The sequence below is a fragment of the Schistocerca nitens genome, chromosome 1 (genome assembly GCF_023898315.1).
Source record: "Schistocerca nitens isolate TAMUIC-IGC-003100 chromosome 1, iqSchNite1.1, whole genome shotgun sequence".
NCBI lineage: Eukaryota > Metazoa > Arthropoda > Insecta > Orthoptera > Acrididae > Schistocerca > Schistocerca nitens.
The window spans coordinates 1,215,277,506-1,215,290,950 of NC_064614.1; the positions used below are offsets into that span (position 1 = coordinate 1,215,277,506).

General features: G+C 43.7%; 5 non-coding genes across 5 annotated transcripts; all 5 read left to right on the forward strand.

The window, feature by feature from the left end:
- The first annotated feature begins 7,181 nt into the window (after positions 1–7,181).
- Trnar-ucu (transfer RNA arginine (anticodon UCU)) lies at positions 7,182–7,254 on the forward strand. The gene has a single exon. It is a non-coding gene; the product is annotated as a tRNA-Arg (tRNA).
- Positions 7,255–8,546: 1,292 nt separating this feature from the next.
- Trnar-ucu (transfer RNA arginine (anticodon UCU)) lies at positions 8,547–8,619 on the forward strand. The gene has a single exon. It is a non-coding gene; the product is annotated as a tRNA-Arg (tRNA).
- A 1,292-nt stretch (positions 8,620–9,911) lies between these two features.
- Trnar-ucu (transfer RNA arginine (anticodon UCU)) lies at positions 9,912–9,984 on the forward strand. The gene has a single exon. It is a non-coding gene; the product is annotated as a tRNA-Arg (tRNA).
- Positions 9,985–11,276: 1,292 nt separating this feature from the next.
- Positions 11,277–11,349, forward strand: Trnar-ucu (transfer RNA arginine (anticodon UCU)). Its single transcript has one exon. It is a non-coding gene; the product is annotated as a tRNA-Arg (tRNA).
- A 1,292-nt stretch (positions 11,350–12,641) lies between these two features.
- On the forward strand, positions 12,642–12,714 carry Trnar-ucu (transfer RNA arginine (anticodon UCU)). Its single transcript has one exon. It is a non-coding gene; the product is annotated as a tRNA-Arg (tRNA).
- The last annotated feature ends 731 nt before the right edge of the window (positions 12,715–13,445 follow it).

Consider the following 13,445-nt stretch of genomic DNA (forward strand, 5'->3'; position numbering starts at 1 on the left):
CACTTACATCTGAGCAAAGAACTTGCACAGCGTCCCTTTGGCGCAGAGGTCAGTTCCGCTTGAGACGCGACAGCGATCGGACGTGCTGTGTATTCGATCCGCCGTTATCTTGGGTTGTGACTATTTACTTTCTGTGTGTGACGTTTCTTTGTCTTCTTTTCTTCGTTGTTTCGTCGCCTTAACGTTTGTTTTGTGTCTTGTGTTGTATAGCGGCTTTTGCCGCATTAGTTAAGTGTTATGGCTTCCCGGTTGTTTCCGCGGAAGTGTACTCTCAGTTTTCAGTTTAACAAGGCCACCAGGAATGTGCAACCAACTTCGTTGGAAATTCACGAATGGATTGTGGATACGATTGGCATTACATCGGACCAGGTACATACGGCGTATTTTGATACAGAACTGTACTGCTTTTTTGTGAAATTGTTGAACCCGGTTTTGCTAGATAGGATTTTACTTAAACATGGTGAGCAAGTGTCGTTCCGTCATAGAGATGGTTCTGTTAGCAGTGTTACTGTTTCAAATGCTGAAATTACGTATACCACAGTTCGGGTTTATAATTTACCCCCTGAAGTTGAAAACAGTTATCTCAAGGACGCTTTGCTTGGTTATGGTACTGTTCGGTCAATTCGAAATGAACGTTGGTCTGCACAACATAAGCTGCAATGTTATAATGGTGTCAGATCGGTTGAAATGCATATTAAGTCGAATATACCGTCCCATCTGGTTGTATGTGGTTATCGTGTTCATCTTACTTATGAGGGGCAAGTTGGTACATGTTTTCTATGTAATGAGAATGGTCATGTTCGTGCTAATTGCCCTAAGCGGGTGTTTGTGCTTCAAAATGGGCTAGCACAACGCCGCAAATTAACGGTTGCCGATCTTGTGCCAGCAGCTTCCTCCACTGTTTCTTGTCAGCCTCCTGCAGTAGATTCTTCACAACGGGTGACACCCTCCTCTGATGCAGGTTTTCCCCCGTTACCCACTCGCCCAGATGTATCGGCTGCTCCTACACCGATCCCGTCTGTTTCCAATAACAAACGCCGTCGTGCTAGTAATACCGGTAGCACTGATGATGAAGCTGCTGTTTCGCAGCCGGTTTGCGAATCTGACGAGAGAATTCCGGAATCTCCCATGCCTGTTTCGGATTCTGTTCCCGCTGTGTCTCCTGCTTTGCCTGATGACGTCAAACTTGCTGCCCCACCGTCGGCGCACGAGCCACAACATTCGGTCGAGGTGGTGTTGACATCCCCCCCGACACAGGCATCACAACATGTTGACGACACTTCGGTGCAGCCAGCTGTTTGTCGGAAAATCGCTCCTAGTACTGCGCGCTCCGCTTCAGCGGATTCCAAACCTATCTCTCCACCTCCTACACATCCAATCCCTACACCTTCTGATGCCGGTGCCGATGTTCCTGATGCAGTTTTCCCCTTGTTGGCTCCTTCTTCTGATTCCTCTTGCCCTGCTACTCCTTCGGATGCCTTGGTTGATGTGCCTGATCTCGAACCCCCCACTCCACCTGCTCTTGAAACTGGTGTGCATCAGATACGCCGTCGGGTGAAAGTGCCCCCCAATCTTCACGCGGTGCGGAAAAAACACAAGCATGCAAAGGATGACTCTGATTCCGTTGATTCCGGGCACTCACCCTCTGCCATGTCTGATGTTGATGATGTGGATGTAGTTGCTTCTAATGTGGTGTAATTAGGGTTCGTTTTCTCTTTTTTGGTTGATGTTGCAGGCGTACACGTTTATTACCTTAAATATCAATAGCATTCAATCTGCTCTGAAGTTAGCGTCTCTGCAGCAGTTTATTTATGACTCTGCAGCTGATGTTGTTTTCCTGCAGGAAGTCTCCGTTGCACACCTGTTTGTTCCTGGCTTTCGCACTATTATCAATTTTGCGCCTGAGTTTTCCACAGGTACTGCCTTACTAATTCGTGACGGTATCCCCGTTACCGAAATTGAGCTCTTAGACTCGGGAAGGGGTATTGGTTGTCGGTTATTTGACACAACCTTGGTTAATATTTACGCCCCCTCTGGTTCCAGCAAACGGCAGGAAAGGTCTCGTTTTTATAAAGAGGATCTGATTTATCTTTTACGCAAAAATCCTGCGACTTTGATATTGGGGGGTGATTTTAATTGTGTATTACAAGCTAAGGACCAATCCCCTCATTTTAATTATTGTTTCGAGCTACATTCTCTTGTACGTCAACTACGACTACGCGATGCGTGGGAGGTTAAACACCCCACTTTAGTTAAATTTACATTTTTTACTGCCACCTCTGGTAGTCGCCTTGACCGATTGTATATTTCTGATCCCCTTAGTGCTTCTGTTTTAAATGTAGATGTTATTCCAGCCAGTTTTACGGATCATTGTGCCCTTGCGGTTATAATTAATTTGGAGCGTCAGCCTCTTAAACTTTATCGGCCGCTGTGGAAATTAAATGTCTCCTTGCTCGATGACCCTGACATCGAACCTCTAATACAGACGGCGTGGGACATGTGTTTACGTTCTCTGCGATACTATCCGTCAAAGCTTCACTGGTGGATCCACTGTGCGAAGCCACAACTACGTCGCACTTTAATGTCCTACAGTTATCAAAGAGCGCGAGATCTGAAACTGACTTTTGAGTATTATTATTCGGTGCTTCGCGAACTTTATGATACTTCTAAAATGACATGTGCCCACCTTTCTGAGATTCGGAAAATTAAAGCCAAGCTTCTTAGTCTTAAACGACTGCAGATGGAAGGATTGAAGCTTAAATCTAAACCACCGTCCATCTTAGCACATGAAATGACTTCTATGTACCATCTGTTTCGTCACCAAAAGAACCGTCGACGTGTATTGATTGACGGTCTTATGGCAGCTGATGGTCGCCGGCTTACCTTACAGAATCAAATAACCCATGAACTTACCTGCTACTATGAGACCTTATATGCTGTGGCTGATTCTGATGCGGTTGATAAAGACGAGATTTTAACTGCTATCCCATCAGTTTTAACAGAGGACCACAATACGGAATTTTTAGCTCCGTTTACTGCAGACGAAATTTCAGCTTTTATTGCTTGTTCCCCATCTCACAAATCTCCTGGTCCGGATGGCCTTCCTAAGGAGTTTTTTGTTCGCTTTTGGACTATTATAGGGCCTGTTTTTACGGATATAGTAAATGAAATTTTGAATGGTGGCTCAATTCCAGCCGATTTCAAGAGAGGTACGGTGGTCCTGATACCGAAAGCTGCTGGTTTGAAGACAGCTAGTGACTTTCGTCCTTTAACCCTTTTAAATTTTGATTATAAGACGGCTGCTAGGGCTGTTAATGCACGTCTATCCCTCTTGCTTACACCTGTGATAACTCCTTGTCAAAGCTGCTTTCCGGGGCGCTCCATCTTGACGCCTCTGGCGGGGTATCGTGATATTGTGTCGATTGTCGCTGTCACCAATATTTCCTGTGCGCTTTTATTTGTTGATTTTAGTAAGGCTTTTGATCGTGTGTCCCATTCGTTTTTAGAGCTTCTGCTGCGCCGACTCGGTTTTAATGAAAAGGCGCTGCTGGTACTTAAGAATATGACGACTGGCATTTCTGCTAAGATTGACATTAATGGCCAGCTGACGAAGGTCATTGATATTAAACGTGGCGTCCCGCAAGGTAGCCCTTTATCCATGACCCTTTATGCTCTCTCCCTTCAACCACTCCTCACACGTCTCAACTCGACACTTCGTGGTCTTACGATCTCTGGGGTTACCCAGACAGCAACAGCTTATGCTGATGATTTGGTTGTTTTGCTTCGTTCCGCCGCAGAAGTGCCGCTGTTGAAAATGGAACTAGATAAATTTTCTGCAGCCTCAGGTTCTCGTATTAACCCCCGTAAAAGCAAACTCCTGAATTTGCGGGGCTTTGAACGTGTGGTTATTCCGTGGGTTATGGCTGTTGAACACCATACACATTTAGGTATCTATCTTGAACGGTGTCCTCTTCGTATGGCTGCAAAAAATTGGCAAGTGGCCATTTCCAAGCTTCAAGGTGTTTTATTCGAACACTCATGGCGTTCGATACCGCTACTGCAAAAAAAGCGTGTATTAGACACTTATGTTTTATGTACAGTATATTACGTTGCTCAGTTGTTTCCGCTTCCCCGAATGCAGGGTGCAAAAATGGTCCAGCTTATTAACAGATATATTTGGCGGGGGCACATTTTTAAATTACGTTGTGATGTTTTTACGAAGCCGCGTCTTGAGGGCGGCTTGTCGTTCACCGATGTCCGTGTCAAGGCTGCTGCCCTTTATGTTAAGCGAACCCTCCATCTTTTATTTTCTGAGTCCCCGACTGTTACTTCGCGATTACTCCATGTCGTTCGTCCTGCGAGCTTGTCACCGCCTATTAACGTAGGGTCTCTAAATGCGAAGCTACGACATGTTCGGGACTTCTACATTGAGATTAGTTACCTGGATCTCCACTTACAACGTCGTCCTGTTTTTACTACGCGAACACTGCTTGCCAAATGGCACAGGTCTTTTTCTTCCAACCCGATTGTTTTGCAGTATCCCCGTTTTAATTGGCGTAACATATGGACGAATATTAGCTTACCCGTTCATTCAGCAACTGTTGCCTCCCTCTGGTATAAGGTGGTTAATCAGCTGATTCCTACGAACGAACGCCTTCATCGTATAGGTTTATGTGTCTCTCCGCTTTGTCAAACGTGTGGTTGTGTTGATACGCTCCCACACCGATTTACCTGCGCTGACCGTCTTCGCATGTGGTACTGGCTGCGCCGACAATTGGCGTTACTCACCAGGAGTTCGGAATCGGCATTTACAACTGATATCCTCTGCTGGCCGGACACGGTTTTTTATCCCCGGACAAAGAACAACACCATTATGTGGCTTCTTGGCCGTTACATTTTTGCAGTGGTTGATGGTGATGGTATTTCCGATTTTATTTCGTTTATTGGTTACATGCTTCATGAGTACTGGACGCAAAAATCTTTCCCACATCTTAAAAGGGACTTTGCGAATATGCTTAGTATTGTTTTCGAAAAGCAGGGGATTGGTTAAGTTTCCACTTCTATTGATCATTCCTGCGCCAGATGCATTAATGGCACCGGTATAGGGGCATACTGATCTCACTTCATGATACGGAAGACATTCTCGCTAGTTCTTAGTTCTTTTGCCTTCCTGCCAAGCTTTTACCTGTTTGGATAGACGACGCATCATAGCCCCCGTGTCCACCTATAGGTATCATAAGACTCTGAACCAAGGACAATTACTACGTCTTGGTGCGACTGTGCTTCAGTGCAGGGAGGAGGAGACGTCATGGCCAGGCCTCGGGATTCGACCCCTGCCCAACACGCCTCCACCGAGCTGCCCTGGGTCATTACTATGGTATGGACAAAAAACAACAAAAAAGTGGTTAGGATCCCTGGCTTTCACGCACAACAAGGAAAAAAAAGAAAAGATAAAAGAAAAAAAAAGAAAAAGAAAAAAAAAAGTGGTTAAGGCAAAAAAAATAAAAAAAAAGTGGTTAAGGCGTAAAAAAAAAATGGATAAGGCAAAAAAAAAAGTTGGTTAGAGCGTCGTGCTAATAACGCGAAGGTCGTGGGTTCGATCCCCCCACGGGCCACTGCTGTTTTACCACTACGAAAAGGAAGCGCCGATTTCAGCAGGCGAGTGTGTTGACCAAAAGATCATCACCCTGCGTGGAAGTTGACAGAGGATCCGAACCCGAAAAAAAAAAAAAAAAAAAAAAAAAAGGCGTTGGACTGCTAATCAAATGTGCTCTGCACGCGTGGGTTCGAATCCCATCCTCGTCGAAGAAAAATAAAAAAAAAAAAAAAAAAGGATAGCGCGTTGGACTTCTAATCCAAAGGTCGTGGGTTCGATCCCCACAAGGGACGGGCAATTTTTAAAAATGTCTGCCAATCACAAGATGGGTATTGACATATGGGTAACAACAAGCGTCTTCAAAACGTGAAAATTGTTGAGACCTCAGTTCTATTGTGAAGTGTGTTAACCTTACACATACAAGCAAAATTCTCCATGATCTGTTATCCATGACGCTGTTATATGTAAATGCTGTAGAAACGGAACCATATATTCACGTGCCTGTTCACGGAAATTATCTTTCAATACCCAGTTTTTACCTACAGATAGCAATAGAACGCACATTTTGTACAGAAACAAATACAATGAAGACTGAAATAATTTTGTATTACTTCACGAGTCAATGTATGTAAGCCCAATCATAATCTATAATTCTTTCAGCCCAAGATGAGAGGGTTACAGTTTTCTCGGCCACAAGTGAGAAAAGTAGACAGTTTCACAACAAGACATTTTACTATGGTTCCTTAACTGTACCCATTAAACAATGACACTCTGTATCTATAGAAACGGCGGCAATTTTCCCTTCAGCACAAGGGGCTTGCCGAAGGGGACTTTTACTGGAGACGGTCAGGAGGCAGCTTGCTGGATACATTAAGGGCAAAGGTCAGACAGAGATGTCTGATGTCGACTGACGCTTGCAGAAAACTACATTAAGTATGATTCCCGCCTATAACTGACGGCGAGAGAGATGCATCATCTGGCCACTTCTCATCGAAGTACACTGTCAGCAAGCAATGGCTGACGCTTCGAGGACGGCATGAAATTGCTAGGGAGGTGATGCAGCTAACCTCCCTGGTAAATGTGCTAACAGGACACACACGTCCGTTGTTGGAGTGTATACATATGATGGGGACCGGCTGTGACACAGCAGTCGACCAAAGTCAAAAAATGTTACTAATTGTACAGTGTTTCCAGTGCGTCGTTTACCACTTTGTGAGCGGATGCTGTTCTAAAGAATGCAATTCCCATTTACCTTTAAGCAGTGCACGTGAGCGGATCTAATAGCAGGACTGTGTTACTATGACTGTATAGAGAAACTCTGTCAATACGCAGGTGTATAAATCAGTAGGGCTATGGTAAACAGAGCGATTCGGAGCGACGTATCGTGTCTGTTGCATAAATAATGAGTCTTTGATCTAATTGCTTCAGACAACTATGAAAGTTAGCCTAACAATTAGAATGGACATCAAAGCCTTGAAAAACAGATCCAATGACAACACCAAATCAGAAAAGTGACGCGAGACATGTAGCACGGGGGGTCATGTCTTGCACAATCACTTACATCTGAGCAAAGAACTTGCACAGCGTCCCTTTGGCGCAGAGGATAGCGCGTTGGACTTCTAATCCAAATGTCGTGGGTTCGATCCCCAAAAGGGATGGGCAATTTTTAAAAATGTCTGCCAATCACAAGATCGGTATTGACATATGGGTAACAACAAGCGTCTTCAAAACGTGAAAATTGTTGTGACCTCAGTTCTATTGTGAAGTGTGTTAACCTTACACATACAAGCAAAATTCTCCATGATCTGTTATCCATGACGCTGTTATATGTAAATGCTGTAGAAACGGAACCATATATTCACGTGCCTGTTCACGGAAATTATCTTTCAATACCCAGTTTTTACCTACAGATAGCAATAGAACGCACATTTTGTACAGAAACAAATACAATGAAGACTGAAATAATTTTGTATTACTTCACGAGTCAATGTATGTAAGCCCAATCATAATCTATAATTCTTTCAGCCCAAGATGAGAGGGTTACAGTTTTCTCGGCCACAAGCGAGAAAAGTAGACAGTTTCACAACAAAACATTTTACTATGGTTCCTTAACTGTACCCATTAAACAATGACACTCTGTATCTATAGAAACGGCGGCAATTTTCCCTTCAGCACAAGGGGCTTGCCGAAGGGGACTTTTACTGGAGACGGTCAGGAGGCAGCTTGCTGGATACATTAAGGGCAAAGGTCAGACAGAGATGTCTGATGTCGACTGACGCTTGCAGAAAACTACATTAAGTATGATTCCCGCCTATAACTGACGGCGAGAGAGATGCATCATCTGGCCACTTCTCATCGAAGTACACTGTCAGCAAGCAATGGCTGACGCTTCGAGGACGGCATGAAATTGCTAGGGAGGTGATGCAGCTAACCTCCCTGGTAAATGTGCTAACAGGACACACACGTCCGTTGTTGGAGTGTATACATATGATGGGGACCGGCTGTGACACAGCAGTCGACCAAAGTCAAAAAATGTTACTAATTGTACAGTGTTTCCAGTGCGTCGTTTACCACTTTGTGAGCGGATGCTGTTCTAAAGAATGCAATTCCCATTTACCTTTAAGCAGTGCACGTGAGCGGATCTAATAGCAGGACTGTGTTACTATGACTGTATAGAGAAACTCTGTCAATACGCAGGTGTATAAATCAGTAGGGCTATGGTAAACAGAGCGATTCGGAGCGACGTATCGTGTCTGTTGCATAAATAATGAGTCTTTGATCTAATTGCTTCAGACAACTATGAAAGTTAGCCTAACAATTAGAATGGACATCAAAGCCTTGAAAAACAGATCCAATGACAACACCAAATCAGAAAAGTGACGCAAGACATGTAGCACGGGGGGTCATGTCTTGCACAATCACTTACATCTGAGCAAAGAACTTGCACAGCGTCCCTTTGGCGCAGAGGATAGCGCGTTGGACTTCTAATCCAAAGGTCGTGGGTTCGATCCCCACAAGGGACGGGCAATTTTTAAAAATGTCTGCCAATCACAAGATGGGTATTGACATATGGGTAACAACAAGCGTCTTCAAAACGTGAAAATTGTTGTGACCTCAGTTCTATTGTGAAGTGTGTTAACCTTACACATACAAGCAAAATTCTCCATGATCTGTTATCCATGACGCTGTTATATGTAAATGCTGTAGAAACGGAACCATATATTCACGTGCCTGTTCACGGAAATTATCTTTCAATACCCAGTTTTTACCTACAGATAGCAATAGAACGCACATTTTGTACAGAAACAAATACAATGAAGACTGAAATAATTTTGTATTACTTCACGAGTCAATGTATGTAAGCCCAATCATAATCTATAATTCTTTCAGCCCAAGATGAGAGGGTTACAGTTTTCTCGGCCACAAGTGAGAAAAGTAGACAGTTTCACAACAAGACATTTTACTATGGTTCCTTAACTGTACCCATTAAACAATGACACTCTGTATCTATAGAAACGGCGGCAATTTTCCCTTCAGCACAAGGGGCTTGCCGAAGGGGACTTTTACTGGAGACGGTCAGGAGGCAGCTTGCTGGATACATTAAGGGCAAAGGTCAGACAGAGATGTCTGATGTCGACTGACGCTTGCAGAAAACTACATTAAGTATGATTCCCGCCTATAACTGACGGCGAGAGAGATGCATCATCTGGCCACTTCTCATCGAAGTACACTGTCAGCAAGCAATGGCTGACGCTTCGAGGACGGCATGAAATTGCTAGGGAGGTGATGCAGCTAACCTCCCTGGTAAATGTGCTAACAGGACACACACGTCCGTTGTTGGAGTGTATACATATGATGGGGACCGGCTGTGACACAGCAGTCGACCAAAGTCAAAAAATGTTACTAATTGTACAGTGTTTCCAGTGCGTCGTTTACCACTTTGTGAGCGGATGCTGTTCTAAAGAATGCAATTCCCATTTACCTTTAAGCAGTGCACGTGAGCGGATCTAATAGCAGGACTGTGTTACTATGACTGTATAGAGAAACTCTGTCAATACGCAGGTGTATAAATCAGTAGGGCTATGGTAAACAGAGCGATTCGGAGCGACGTATCGTGTCTGTTGCATAAATAATGAGTCTTTGATCTAATTGCTTCAGACAACTATGAAAGTTAGCCTAACAATTAGAATGGACATCAAAGCCTTGAAAAACAGATCCAATGACAACACCAAATCAGAAAAGTGACGCGAGACATGTAGCACGGGGGGTCATGTCTTGCACAATCACTTACATCTGAGCAAAGAACTTGCACAGCGTCCCTTTGGCGCAGAGGATAGCGCGTTGGACTTCTAATCCAAATGTCGTGGGTTCGATCCCCACAAGGGATGGGCAATTTTTAAAAATGTCTGCCAATCACAAGATCGGTATTGACATATGGGTAACAACAAGCGTCTTCAAAACGTGAAAATTGTTGTGACCTCAGTTCTATTGTGAAGTGTGTTAACCTTACACATACAAGCAAAATTCTCCATGATCTGTTATCCATGACGCTGTTATATGTAAATGCTGTAGAAACGGAACCATATATTCACGTGCCTGTTCACGGAAATTATCTTTCAATACCCAGTTTTTACCTACAGATAGCAATAGAACGCACATTTTGTACAGAAACAAATACAATGAAGACTGAAATAATTTTGTATTACTTCACGAGTCAATATATGTAAGCCCAATCATAATCTATAATTCTTTCAGCCCAAGATGAGAGGGTTACAGTTTTCTCGGCCACAAGTGAGAAAAGTAGACAGTTTCACAACAAAACATTTTACTATGGTTCCTTAACTGTACCCATTAAACAATGACACTCTGTATCTATAGAAACGGCGGCAATTTTCCCTTCAGCACAAGGGGCTTGCCGAAGGGGACTTTTACTGGAGACGGTCAGGAGGCAGCTTGCTGGATACATTAAGGGCAAAGGTCAGACAGAGATGTCTGATGTCGACTGACGCTTGCAGAAAACTACATTAAGTATGATTCCCGCCTATAACTGACGGCGAGAGAGATGCATCATCTGGCCACTTCTCATCGAAGTACACTGTCAGCAAGCAATGGCTGACGCTTCGAGGACGGCATGAAATTGCTAGGGAGGTGATGCAGCTAACCTCCCTGGTAAATGTGCTAACAGGACACACACGTCCGTTGTTGGAGTGTATACATATGATGGGGACCGGCTGTGACACAGCAGTCGACCAAAGTCAAAAAATGTTACTAATTGTACAGTGTTTCCAGTGCGTCGTTTACCACTTTGTGAGCGGATGCTGTTCTAAAGAATGCAATTCCCATTTACCTTTAAGCAGTGCACGTGAGCGGATCTAATAGCAGGACTGTGTTACTATGACTGTATAGAGAAACTCTGTCAATACGCAGGTGTATAAATCAGTAGGGCTATGGTAAACAGAGCGATTCGGAGCGACGTATCGTGTCTGTTGCATAAATAATGAGTCTTTGATCTAATTGCTTCAGACAACTATGAAAGTTAGCCTAACAATTAGAATGGACATCAAAGCCTTGAAAAACAGATCCAATGACAACACCAAATCAGAAAAGTGACGCGAGACATGTAGCACGGGGGGTCATGTCTTGCACAATCACTTACATCTGAGCAAAGAACTTGCACAGCGTCCCTTTGGCGCAGAGGATAGCGCGTTGGACTTCTAATCCAAAGGACGTGGGTTCGATCCCCACAAGGGACGGGCAATTTTTAAAAATGTCTGCCAATCACAAGATGGGTATTGACATATGGGTAACAACAAGCGTCTTCAAAACGTGAAAATTGTTGTGACCTCAGTTCTATTGTGAAGTGTGTTAACCTTACACATACAAGCAAAATTCTCCATGATCTGTTATCCATGACGCTGTTATATGTAAATGCTGTAGAAACGGAACCATATATTCACGTGCCTGTTCACGGAAATTATCTTTCAATACCCAGTTTTTACCTACAGATAGCAATAGAACGCACATTTTGTACAGAAACAAATACAATGAAGACTGAAATAACTTTGTATTACTTCACGAGTCAATGTATGTAAGCCCAATCATAATGTATAATTCTTTCAGCCCAAGATGAGAGGGTTACAGTTTTCTCGGCCACAAGTGAGAAAAGTAGACAGTTTCACAACAAGACATTTTACTATGGTTCCTTAACTGTACCCATTAAACAATGACACTCTGTATCTATAGAAACGGCGGCAATTTTCCCTTCAGCACAAGGGGCTTGCCGAAGGGGACTTTTACTGGAGACGGTCAGGAGGCAGCTTGCTGGATACATTAAGGGCAAAGGTCAGACAGAGATGTCTGATGTCGACTGACGCTTGCAGAAAACTACATTAAGTATGATTCCCGCCTATAACTGACGGCGAGAGAGATGCATCATGTGGCCACTTCTCATCGAAGTACACTGTCAGCAAGCAATGGCTGACGCTTCGAGGACGGCATGAAATTGCTAGGGAGGTGATGCAGCTAACCTCCCTGGTAAATGTGCTAACAGGACACACACGTCCGTTGTTGGAGTGTATACATATGATGGGGACCGGCTGTGACACAGCAGTCGACCAAAGTCAAAAAATGTTACTAATTGTACAGTGTTTCCAGTGCGTCGTTTACCACTTTGTGAGCGGATGCTGTTCTAAAGAATGCAATTCCCATTTACCTTTAAGCAGTGCACGTGAGCGGATCTAATAGCAGGACTGTGTTACTATGACTGTATAGAGAAACTCTGTCAATACGCAGGTGTATAAATCAGTAGGGCTATGGTAAACAGAGCGATTCGGAGCGACGTATCGTGTCTGTTGCATAAATAATGAGTCTTTGATCTAATTGCTTCAGACAACTATGAAAGTTAGCCTAACAATTAGAATGGACATCAAAGCCTTGAAAAACAGATCCAATGACAACACCAAATCAGAAAAGTGACGCGAGACATGTAGCACGGGGGGTCATGTCTTGCACAATCACTTACATCTGAGCAAAGAACTTGCACAGCGTCCCTTTGGCGCAGAGGATAGCGCGTTGGACTTCTAATCCAAAGGTCGTGGGTTCGATCCCCACAAGGGACGGGCAATTTTTAAAAATGTCTGCCAATCACAAGATGGGTATTGACATATGGGTAACAACAAGCGTCTTCAAAACGTGAAAATTGTTGTGACCTCAGTTCTATTGTGAAGTGTGTTAACCTTACACATACAAGCAAAATTCTCCATGATCTGTTATCCATGACGCTGTTATATGTAAATGCTGTAGAAACGGAACCATATATTCACGTGCCTGTTCACGGAAATTATCTTTCAATACCCAGTTTTTACCTACAGATAGCAATAGAACGCACATTTTGTACAGAAACAAATACAATGAAGACTGAAATAATTTTGTATTACTTCACGAGTCAATGTATGTAAGCCCAATCATAATCTATAATTCTTTCAGCCCAAGATGAGAGGGTTACAGTTTTCTCGGCCACAAGTGAGAAAAGTAGACAGTTTCACAACAAAACATTTTACTATGGTTCCTTAACTGTACCCATTAAACAATGACACTCTGTATCTATAGAAACGGCGGCAATTTTCCCTTCAGCACAAGGGGCTTGCCGAAGGGGACTTTTACTGGAGACGGTCAGGAGGCAGCTTGCTGGATACATTAAGGGCAAAGGTCAGACAGAGATGTCTGATGTCGACTGACGCTTGCAGAAAACTACATTAAGTATGATTCCCGCCTATAACTGACGGCGAGAGAGATGCATCATCTGGCCACTTCTCATCGAAGTACACTGTCAGCAAGCAATGGCTGACGC